This window comes from Nyctereutes procyonoides, unplaced genomic scaffold (assembly GCF_905146905.1).
Source record: "Nyctereutes procyonoides isolate TBG_1078 unplaced genomic scaffold, NYPRO_anot_genome, whole genome shotgun sequence".
Lineage (NCBI taxonomy): Eukaryota > Metazoa > Chordata > Mammalia > Carnivora > Canidae > Nyctereutes > Nyctereutes procyonoides.
Window position 1 is genome coordinate 62,414,126 of NW_026575126.1, and position 10,953 is coordinate 62,425,078.

Here is a 10,953-nt window from a genome sequence, read left to right on the forward strand (position 1 = left end):
TTGCATTTGTTTGCTTGCTTTGTTTTACATGTGAGCAGGAAAGAGGAAGTTGTGTAGGTCAGGGGTCAGAATTCTCTTCTCACTTGCCCAGGGAGAGGCTCTAGAATGAGGCCAGGTCACAGTGTAATTCTCAGTTTGCAGTGTGGTGCCCCACAGAGCTTGGAGCTTGTCCTGTGTCTCCCACAGGACCCAGGTACAGGAGGGTAGCTCACAGAAGATGTAGTAAATTCTCAGTACTGCAGGGAATTTGGAAATGCAGAGACATGTAAGGAAGAGAATGAGGATAGAAAGCACTCACAGTCCCGCTGCCCAGAGAAACCCAGGTTTAACCTGTCAGAACATTTCCTTGCCTTTGAAAAAATAGTGTGTGAATGGGTGCAATGTTGTGTTTTGATTCCACATTTTTCACTTAATTTTGCATTATGAACATTTCTTTTTTTTTTTTAACATTTCTTAATGACCAAATGAAAAGGGATAATTTATAACATCTTAACATTCTTGAACTTGCTTATCCCAGATCCTCTCCAACCAGCCACCTGTTGCTTGCTCAGTGGTTTTTGACTATTTATTTCAGAATCAGGTTCTTTTGGAGACCCCACCCAGGTATAAATCCTGCTCAGAGATTTCTTTTTTGTCTAGTAAGCACAGCATTATGAAGAAAAATTGAGAAATTTATTTGCTTCCCAAGCACATTATAAGACTCGTCAGTGTAGTAAAAGTTTTACTATTGTATTCCTGCTTGGCTCAGTTTTCTGCAATGAAATTGGGGGTGTTCATGCAAAACTTCTCTTTTGTAGGGAGAGGAATGGTTTGTGTCTGGCTAAAAAAGTTGTTTCTTAATTATATCTTGGTGCATTTGTCTTAACTAATGAGTCTGAGCGTGCTGAGATTTTTATAGCTTCTTAAAACTGTCAGGAGATGCCGTTGGACCTTTCACTGGGGTCACACCAGTTCAGTGGCGAAACCCCTTTGACCAGGAGCTCCAAAGAACGCAAACAGAAGCATGTAAGTGATTGACTGTGGGAAGTCAGGGGACTGGGAAGGGCCAGAGGACTGCTGTTTCTCAACATAAGCTCTTCAATGACATTTCATGTTTTCACCTTGTGAATATGTTACTTTGAATATAAAACACAAGGAAAGATGGCTTCAGTTCATTCTCGAAAGTCACAGGGGATAAATCTTAATTTACAGAAATGTAAGTAGGCTCGTGTTTTTTTCTCTTCTGTGTGAAAGATGTAGGATAGGGTATTTGCCAGAGAAAGAAGGTATTTCTGGTCTGCTCAGGAACCCAGGCTGGCCTGTGATTCCAAAGCAAGGCTGTGCCATCACCCAGCCTGACCTCCCTTGCTTGTTCGTGGAGGAACCCACTGGATGGAGTGTTGTCTGTGACCCAGAGGAGATGCTGGTATGAGGGGAGTTCAATCATGGTGTTCCCACATCACAGGAAGACAATGCTGCCCACGTTCAAAGGAAATTATGTTAACAGGTGAATGTGTCTAATTTAAGTTTTTTCCCGTAGCAGTTTCTTGGGCCTCAGATGCCTGCTGCTACCACTGGCTACTGGTGAGGGTACAGATGTTCAGATGTCGGCTCCCCCGGGCCAGTCGGCCCATGTTCCACATCATACCTTCCTTTCATATCTCACCTTTAACAGTAAATTTAGTAAATAAACTTATGAAATTTATTTCTGTCTGGCTAAAATGTGCTTTCTTGAAATAATGTATTTTTGAGTATAGAGCACTGTATGCATATTATATAGAAGTCTTTTCTACCTGTAGAATTGTTCCAAGTACCTATGATGGAATAAAATATATTCATAGTCCTAAGTGTTCAACAGAATCATCATGCCCTCCAAAGTCTGTACTATCTGAGCAAACCTGGTATTCACTGGAAGATACAGAACATTCTACCTTCTGTAACTCTCCCACAATGACTTAGGGAGTGAGCCCTTTGAAAAGGTTGATTCTTCCCATAAAATTCAGAAGTATATTTCAAGGAGGTGCCCTCATTGGTCCCAGACAAAGTTGAGGTGATTGCCTCCTGGGACCTTCATTACTTCCCCTTTGGCCCTCAGTAGCTCTGAAAATTCAGCTGCTTCCTTGATGCCCTGAACTAAGTATGTCCAAGTGAGAATTCTTGATTTTCCTTCTGAAAGCTGCCCCTTCCTGTTCTTACCCATCTCAGTAAATGGCAGCTCCATTTGTTGAGTTGGCATAGTCCATGCCCAAGACGCACCAATTCCTCCCTTTTTCTGGCTAACCCTCCAGGGCCATCCACCAACATGTCCTGTTGACAATACCCCATATCTGTGGGCTGCTCTCCATCTCTGCAATCACTGTGACACCCTGCTCCAGGCCACCGTCCTCTCCCGCAGGCTTCCTCCTCACTGGACTTTCTGCTTTCTACTTTTACCTGGTAAAGTCCATCTTCCATTATAGCAGCCACCAAAACAAGAAATAATATCATGTCACTGGCCTGTTTAAAATATCTTAGTGTCATTATATCAGTCACCATCTAGCCAGGAAAACAGGCCCAACTTCAAGTGAATATAACCAAGGGATTTAAGGTAGGGAGTTGTTCACACAGAGGTGAGGCAATCTGAAGACAGCCCAGATAACACGGCAGGTGTCCGTTGCCACCTCTAGTCCAGAGGGACAGAAAGAGGATGCTGTGGTGGCACCAAGGATCATCCAGACTCCTTCCTGTGGCCACCACGGCCCCGGTACCTAGAGCAGTGCCCAGTGTAGAGGCACTCAATAAATATTGGCCATTCAGTTGGTTGGTTGGATGGATGGATGGATGGATGGATGGATGGATGGATGGATGTACTGGCTTTCCTACTTGGCATCTCCCTTTCAGACATTATATATATATATATATATATATATATATATATATATATATATATATAGGCTGATGGTGGCATCTTGCTTTCCTTAGGCAGTGGCACTCCCCAGAGATCTCTGCCCAGGAACTATGTGGCCTCTGGTGTCAGACATGCTTGGGTTTGAATCCTGACTCTGCCATTGCCCAGTTGTATAAACTCAGATGCTTCTGTTTCCTGATCAGTAAAGGAGGGATCATAGTAGTGATGGCTGCCTTACAGGGATGATGTGAGCCCCAAGGCGCTGGTATCCCATCTCAGCACAGTGCAGCACAGCGCTGTAGGCAAAGGTAGCTGTCACCTGGACAGAGAGTCAGCCTGTGCTTTGTGAGCAGCTATCTCCCAGATAAGTACTGCTATAGTCTGGGCAACATTTTGGGGGCATCACAGAAGCGCCATAGTATTCTATTCGTAGTATTCTTTGTAGAGCTGACATGCTAAGTATTTTGGAGCTGGGTGCCATGGGGTGGCACTGTTTGCTAGCCGTTGGCTTCAGCATCTGCGCACTCTGCCTGGGTACAGGCCCTCCAACAAGTGAGTCTGTGCTGACAAGGCTCTAGTGGCTCTGTGCTGGTCAGCACAGAGTTTTCAATTTAAAAATCACATTGTTTTTGATTTACCATATAATTTAGAAAGGTCTTCCAGGAACTGGACTGGATGTAGAAGAGATCACTTTGAAATCTTTTGTCTAACCAGTCAGTTTCACTAATCTGTGTTTTGGAAATGCATAGAATGTGGTAAAACCAGATGGAATCCCTGGAACATGTTCTCAAATGCATCAGATCTCCTGGGGAAAAACAGTTGCATCTCTGTCCTAAGGATGAAGGGGGAGGTGGCACTTGTCTTCCTTCACCCACCCACACCACCCTGGCTTCATGGGCCTCGCATCAGCCCTGTGGATCTGGATCAGGACTTACTGATTGCAAGGTGTGCTAGTATATGGAGTGAAGTATTCAGCCTAGAAAGTGGTATTTGCATTAAATGAAAATTTCAGAAGAAATCTACCTGATTGAGGATTTATTTATTTATTTATTTAGAAAAGATTTTATTTATTTATTCATGAGATACAGAGAGAAAGAGAGAGAGAGAGAGAGAGAGGCAGAGACACAGGCAGAGGGAGAAGCAGGCTCCATGCAGGGAGCCCAATGTGGGACTCGATCCTGGGTCTCCAGGATCATGCCCTGGGCCGAAGGTGGCGCTAAACCGCTGAGCCACCCGGGCTGCCCAGGAATTATTTATTTAAATATCCATTGCAGATTTAATAATGGCAATTCCTACCGTTTATCAGACATTGAATAACTGCTTGACTCCCTGCACTAAGTGCCTTCCTGTGTCCAGCCTCCCAAGGACCACCAAATCAACTCAATTTGACAGTGAAGGAAGTCCATGCTGGAAAGAGGTCTACTGACCTGCCAAGGTGTCTAGTCCAGGAAGAGTCAGAGCCAGAATTCCACTCCGGGGTGTCAGGCCCCAAAGTCTGCCGTTGGACAGTGTGCGCTGGCCCAGCTCAGGTCATGTCAGTGGGAGGAAACTACTTTTGCTGCATTATACTTTATAGCCGGACCTGGGACTCAGCATCGGGTCTCATTACTATATTTCATGTGCTCAAAGGAGATTTGGATGGTGGTTGACATTTCCTGATCCACCTTCTCCGGGGCTACAGCGTGAAAGAAGGGGACTGTAGAACATAGTACTATGTGCAGACTGCTTCCACATCACTAAGTTTGGTCACTGAGCCCATCCCTCTCGCCTGCCTGGCTTAATTCTTTGGCTAGGGGTAGTGTACTGAGCGACGCCTCCCTCATGTTGGTGTCAGATTGAAACACTTCCTGGTGAGGCTTTGCTGGCCACCCTGTCACCTTCTAGTTCAAACACCTTGTTTTAATTTTCTTCATACTTTGTGGTGTTTGATATTGTCCTATTGAAGTGACTGTTTTTACTATTGTCTCCTCCCGGCTAAAATTGAAGTTCTATGTGATCAGAAACTTTATCTAGTCCTATAGCCAATGGAAAGATGTTAAACTCACTTGGCCCTGCTGTTAAATTGGGATGCCTGGGTGGGCACCTGCTTTTGGCTCAGGTCATGATCCTGGGATCCGGGGTCGAGTCCTGCACTGGGCTCCCTGCAAGGAACCTGCTTCTCTCTCTGCCTGTGTCTCTGCCTCTCTCTCTCAGTCTGTGTTTCTCATTAATAAATAAATAAAATCTTTAAAAGAAAGCTGTTAAATTAACTGTTAAAGGAGCCATTCCCAAAGCAACAAACAAAAAGTACGGGACAGACCTCACAACCATAAAGAAAAGGATGAACACTGATGTCAAACTTTAAAGAAATGGGGGGATCCCTGGGTGGCCCAGCGGTTTGGCTCCTGCCTTCAGCCCAGAGCGCAATCCTGGAGCCCCGGGATCAAGTCCCACATCGGGCTCCCTGCGTGGAGCCTGCTTCTCCCTCTGCCTGTGTCTCTGCCTCTCTCTCTCTGTCTCATGAATAAATAAATAAAATCTTTAAAAAAAAAACTTTAAAGAAATGGCTAGAATTTAAGGGCACACTTAAATTCATTTCAAGACATAGTGAGACTCTATAAACAGCGAGTTGTATGATGTCTTAGATACTGCACCTTTTGTGTAGATGTTTAGAAATTGTTTTTTATATTTAGATAAATATTATTGGAGTAAGTTTTAAGGGGGTGTATCATTAATTATATGGAATGGTGGATGATGGAGAGGAATGGGAAAGTAAGAGAGGGGGATTGAGGTTTTATGGAATAATTTAAGGGGTAGGGGGAGGATGGTGGTTGGGATTAGTGGGTGGAAGAAGGTATGGGATAGGGGGGTTTTGGTGGGAAGTAAAATATAGAATGATAATTAGTAGTGTTTTTAGATATATGTTTAAGGTTGGGTTGTATGTAAAGTTTGGTGGTTGTAAATATAGTGAGGTTATTGTATATTATAGAAAGGAAGAGTGAGTATGTATTAGGGTGGGAATGAAGATTAGATGGTTATTTGGATGGGGGTTATTTTTTTGGGATGGAGTTTTTTGGGAGATAAGTAAATTAGGAAAAGGTTTAGTGTTAAAAAAAATAGGTTGGAATATAATGAGTTAGGAAGAATGTGTAGAAAGTTTTAGTGAAAGAGGAAGAAAGGAAGGTTGATAAATTTGAGATAAGTGGGTGAAGTTTTAGTGGTTTAGAGGAAGGAGAGAAAAAAAAAAATTATTGTAGGAATTGAAAAAAATAGATAAACGAATGGTATTAGTTTAATGGAATTGTAAAATGGAAGATTTGTAAATGTTTGAGGTAGTAATTCCTAATGTTTTTGGTTTTGTATAATGTCTAAAAAATTATGGAATTGTTAAATTAAGGGTAAGATGCAAAGTGGGCCTGTCCCACAGGGCTCTCGATCTGCCAATCTCCTGCTCCCAGGGAGGCCCTGCTCAGACAGGAGCCTTATGAGGCGAGGCGCACACCAAACGAGCATAGGGAGGATACACTCTGAAGAGTAGTTCTGTTTTGTTGCCCCCCCCTTTTTTTAAGCTTTATTTATTTATTTATTTGAGAGAGAGAGAGAGAGAGATGAAGGGAAGGGTAGAGGGAGAAGAGAATCTCAAGCAGACTCAGTGTTGAGCCTGAGCCTCGATCCTACTACCCGACATCATGACTAGAACTGAAACCAAGAGTCGGGCACCCAACTGACTGCGCCACTCAGATGTCCCTGTTTTGTTCCTTTTTAAGATTGGTTTTTAATGTCAGCTGATAGAAAACAGAAGCCCTTCCATTCAAAGATGAAGCAGAAGATGTACAGCTGCTACCGGTGAAAATCAACACTGTGGCCTTGTAGTCAGTCACACAGGCTGTTGACAACATTCACCATCTCTTGTCTGGAAACCATCATAAACCCCTGGTCCAGGTGTGTCTCCATGAGTGCAAAAGTGAAAGACCAGAGGCCTTGGGGAACAAAAGTCGTGAGATCAAATGGCTTCTGTGTTCCTGTTTGTCACTGGCAGTTTGGTCCACCCGGAGGTAGCCATACAACGTGGCATGGGGATTCCACAAGCTCTCTCAGTGACTATGACTTGCCACCATTGCTCCCACCAAACCATGACCTTTCACATTATGGTAAGGTGTACACAAGTGGCTTGTAAGTGTGCTGTGGCTGCTAGCAGCCAGAAAACACACCCCTCCTCTCTCTTCCCCCCAAAACTGCCACAGTGGCATTGTGTGGAATATAGTGAAAACAGGGGATTCCTAGTTTTCTTATGCTTAGCCCTGATGAGAATAGGAATAGGAAATACATTTACACTGTGCACTTATCAAAGTAAAGTGGACTTCACGTACTGAAAGTTGACTTGATATGCCATTAAATGTGGTTAATTAATATATGAAAATTTAACCAAGACATATTTGTGTAGAAGGGGTTATGCAACAGAAAGAAGGTTGTATTTAACCTAAAGGGGGCAACAGATTATTCTCTCCAAGTTTTGAAGGCATATTCTTTAGACCCATGGGAGGGGAGAGGATCATGCAATGGGAGTGTGTAAGTTATAGTCGTGAAGAGCAGATATATGGGAAAACCTGCCACATTCAGATTTTAGCAATGCTCATAAACTTTCTGATGACATATAATGGAGAGAAGAGAGCAGGGGATAAAAATTTGATAGCAATTTAGGCTGACTGAATGTTAACAGACTCGATTTAATATTCAGACTAGTCAAGTAATTTGCTCTGAACTCCAAAATAATAAATATAAACGTGAAGTAAATGGCATCACACTGGCCAGAGGCCCGTAAGGGAGAGTGGCACACCAACCCAGGATGGGGACTCTGCTCTTTTTCTGCTTTAGATCCCCAGCATTCACAGCTGGGGGTAGCTGGACAGATGACCCTGGGATGTGTGTTTCTATACCTCAGCCTGGCAGCCACTGGGCTTTGCCAGAGAGATGTGTGTGTGTATGCGTGTGTGTCTGCACATGCGTGTACTCCTGTCTGTCTCTTGCTCTCTTACACACACACACACCCCTGACTAAGCATGTCAGAGAGCAATGCAGTTCTCTGTGACTCTGATTCTACAGAAACAGGTAAGCTGCTTGTAGTCAGGGAGCAGGATTTTTTTTTCTGGGCTGTGTGACGAGCTCAGGAGTTATTTTGGCAAGCTCAAAAAGTAATATGAATTCTTGGGTATTGTTGGGCTCAGCTGGGCTGGGTGGGAGCCCCTGGGTCCAGGCCCTCATGGCCTATGCTCATTTAAAAAAAATGATTTGCAGCATCAATAAGAGAACAGTACAGAAGCACTCAGCTGTGTATTTTGGTTTAAGAAAATAAGATGGTCTCTAGGACACTACACAGTAACTTCATTTTAAATACTGCCCACAGATTTCAGTCTTACTTGAATATTTGAAAGCAAATTATGGGTGTTTACAGTATTAGTTGATCTAGAGTTCAAGGAGTGTGCAGAAAAAAAAATCCTAAGCATGGGACGCCTGGTTGGCTCAGTGGTTGAGCATCTGCCTTTGGGTCAGAGCATGATCCTGGAGTCCCGGGATCGAGTCCCACATTGGTCTCCCTGTATGGAACCTGCTTCTCCCTCTCCCTGTGTCTCTGCCTCTCTCTGTGTGTCTCTCATAAATAGATAAATAAAATCTTTTAAAAAATACTAAGCACTTGAACAAGGATATTTTCAACATCTTCTTCCAAATAAAATCAAGGTGCTGTGTACGCCTGGCAGCAGCCATGCTTCCCAAATCTCGTTCACTTTCCACCATTACCAGGTGCCCAGATCATCCACACTGCTACCCACTAAAACTCACTAGCGTTCTTCTAAGTTAGTGTACTTTCCAACTTATGTAAATTTAAGACAAAACTATATCGTGCTATAAAATTATACTTGTAGTCTTTTAGGAGTACCCTTAACTTTTAAGACACATACTTGAGCTAATCATCTAAAATTAATCAGAATCTTCGCCCTCCTCCTGGTGGAGACAAGGACCTTAGGTTGCTTCCACTGCAACCACCATCACCTGCACCTCATGTTACTGTCTGCATGTAGCACTTTTGGAATCAGCGTCTTTGCCATAGACATCTTTGCCTCAAGCACTTTTTCCACAGAACTTTTCACTGCATAACTAATTGGCCATAAGGCAATTTTGCCATAAAAGATAAAAATACTTGTTGACAGTTTGATTTTTTCACTTTGGTTCACTAGACTGGTTGATAGTTTGGTCTCTACTGGTGCAGGACTCCCACTTTTATATTATATAGATCTCAGCCCTTGTGGTGGTCTACACAGCTACACAGGGATCTCAACACACATTCCCATGGAACTTTGGAACGTCCATCAGTAAACATGCAACAATTTGCCAGGAACAAACAGCATTGTGGACGGCTTTCACAGCATAGCACAAAGCTCAGTTGCAATTTGCTTCCAAGTTTCTGGAAATTGGTGCCTCTCTTAATGAAGGAAGAAACTTTAGTGAAAATAGGAAAAGTGTGATGCCAGACAAGGAAACTAATTGACAAGCAAAATAAGGCACAATACTATAAACAAAAGACTTGAAAGACAAGTACTCAGTCACAATCCATGAAATAGGATCAGTCATTTGTGCAGTATGATGTGAATCTGCACTAAAAGTTTTGAATGTGTTCAAATATTTTCTATTTTGCAATAAAGAATTGAATTGGGGCAGCCCCGGTGGCGCAGCGGTTTAGTGCCGCCTGCAGCCTGGGGTGTGATCCTGGAGACCCGGGATTGAGTCCCGCACCGGGCTCCCGGCATGGAGCCTGCTTCTCCCTCTGCCTGTGTCTCTGCCTCTCTCTCTCTGTCTCTATGAATAAATAAAATCTTTAAAAAAATAAAGAATTGAATCGTATTATTTATTTTTCATATTCCATTATGTCCTTTTTAATGAGTGTCCTTTTATTTTTCGTGATTCATCTTCTATGGCAGCATTGCCTCATGGCCAACTAGTGTTGTGGCAAAAATACCTAAAACCATTATTGTCACCCAGAATTTTGTTTCTGTCTTGTTTCTAAATCCCCAATAAACTCTTTGTATTTCTTTTTTTTTAAGATTTTATTTATGCATGTGAGAGAGAGAGGGGGGGGCAGAGGCATGGGCAGAGGGAGAGGAAGAGGGAGAAGCAGGCTCCATGCAGGGAGCCTAACGGGACTCGATCCCGGGTCTCCAGGATCAGGCCCTGGGCTGAAGGCGGTGCTAAACCACCGAGCCACCGGGGCTGCCCAAGCCCTTTGTATTTCTATATGTTGTGTATAGTCATATACATTTTTGAGGCTTAGTCACATTTACTTTCTAAAAAAATTTCACTAATGCATCTTGCATGTCACTTTTTCCTTCCAGAATTTCCTCATCTCCTTAGTTCTTTCAGCAAGGGTCAGCTGGTGGCAAATGTTCCTGTTAAAACATACCTGTGTGTCTTCATTTCACCTTGAGGTGGTTTAGTGAGGTGTGGATGGTTCTGCACCGGAATGCACTCGCTCAGCCTTTGGAAGATCTCATTCCATCACGTCTTTGATTCTGTTTTGCACTTGAGAAGTCTGCTGTCCTGGCCTCCCCTGCCAATAGCTGTTTGTCCCTCACTGACGACCCGCAAGATCATCTCTCTGTCTTTGGTAACCTGTGGTTCTCACTACAACGTATTTAAATAAGGATCTCTTTTATCCTGTTTGGGACTTAAGTTTTATGAATCCAAGGAGGTGTATTTTAATTGATTCTGTAAACTTTTCGGCATTATCTCTGTGTGTTGCCTCTACTGTATTTCTCTATTCTCTGAGGACACATGTGGGCCATGAGCCGCATCTTTCCCACCTCCTGCGCCTCCATCACCCCGTCCTCTGCCTCTTGGTTCACGTTCCTTTCAGTCACCTCTTTGTCCCCACCTTGCTTCCATGCACAGTCATCACTGGAACCTTCTTCTTCTTCCTTGTTCTCTTTATTCCTTTTTTTGCTCCCAAATTACTGTACCCCAAACAATACCTTACTCATTCTGGAGATGCAATAAACAATTGGTGATCTGATTTAGTTTTAAGAATATCAGGAACAAACACCCAGAATTCCACTAAG